Consider the following 964-nt stretch of genomic DNA (forward strand, 5'->3'; position numbering starts at 1 on the left):
AAATTCTAGGAAATATCTTATATTGCTATCCATGCAAAACGACGCATGTTTTCGAGTTGCTTCATGCTCTCTTACCAGTAAGACAAACGTGTGCTCTAATATTTCTTGCTCGAATGGAAAGTCAATAATGAACGGCCATGAACATTCTGTGGACAGACAAAGCCCATTTTTCATCTCCAAGGACATATCAATACGCAGAAAGGGAGAATATGGGCAACGGAAAAGCAGCTCGCACATGAACCGCTATTGCTCCATTCTGTAGAGGTAGCTGTGAGGTGCAGATTGACGGCATCATTTATTGTAGAGCTTTACTTTTTCGAGAGAAGTTTCCTGCAGGTCCTATTACCTGCACTGTCGCTGGTAAACATTATGAGGGTCTTTCGCGCACCAACGTCATTCCAACCAGAATGAGATTTTCACTCTGCAGCAGAGTGTGCGCTGATATGAAACTTCCTGGCAGATTAAAACTGTGTGCCCGACCGAGACTCGAACTCGGGACCTTTGCCTTTCGCGGGCAAGTGCTCATGGCTAAGCCATGTCTCCGCTATATCCTTTCTTTCAGGAGTGCTAGTTCTGCAAGGTTCGCAGAAGAGCTTCTGTAAAGTTTGGAAGGTAGGAGACGAGTTACTGGCAGAAGTAAAGCTGTGAGTACGGGGCGTGAGTCGTGCTTCGGTAGCTCAGTTGGTAGAGCACTTGCCCGCGAAAGGCAAAGGTCCCGAGTTCGAGTCTCGGTCGGGCACACAGTTTTAATCTGCCAGGAAGTGTCATTCCAGCCCTTCACCAACGTGCATCATTGTTATGCAAAATGGTGCTCCTCTGGATAATGCACACGCACTGAGGCAGCTGCTGCAAATGCGTTTTGGAATACTATAATCATTTAGCCGTCATTTCCCTATAGTCTGGCTGTCCAAATCATCTGGTCTTAAATCGTGTGGCTTCTGACTGTGAGGTTATTTGAAAAGTG

General features: G+C 46.5%; 1 non-coding gene across 1 annotated transcript; it reads left to right on the forward strand.

The window, feature by feature from the left end:
* Window positions 1–665: 665 nt before the first annotated feature.
* Window positions 666–740, forward strand: Trnas-cga (transfer RNA serine (anticodon CGA)). Its single transcript has one exon. It is a non-coding gene; the product is annotated as a tRNA-Ser (tRNA).
* The last annotated feature ends 224 nt before the right edge of the window (window positions 741–964 follow it).

This window comes from Schistocerca gregaria, chromosome 4 (genome assembly GCF_023897955.1).
Source record: "Schistocerca gregaria isolate iqSchGreg1 chromosome 4, iqSchGreg1.2, whole genome shotgun sequence".
Taxonomy (NCBI): domain Eukaryota; kingdom Metazoa; phylum Arthropoda; class Insecta; order Orthoptera; family Acrididae; genus Schistocerca; species Schistocerca gregaria.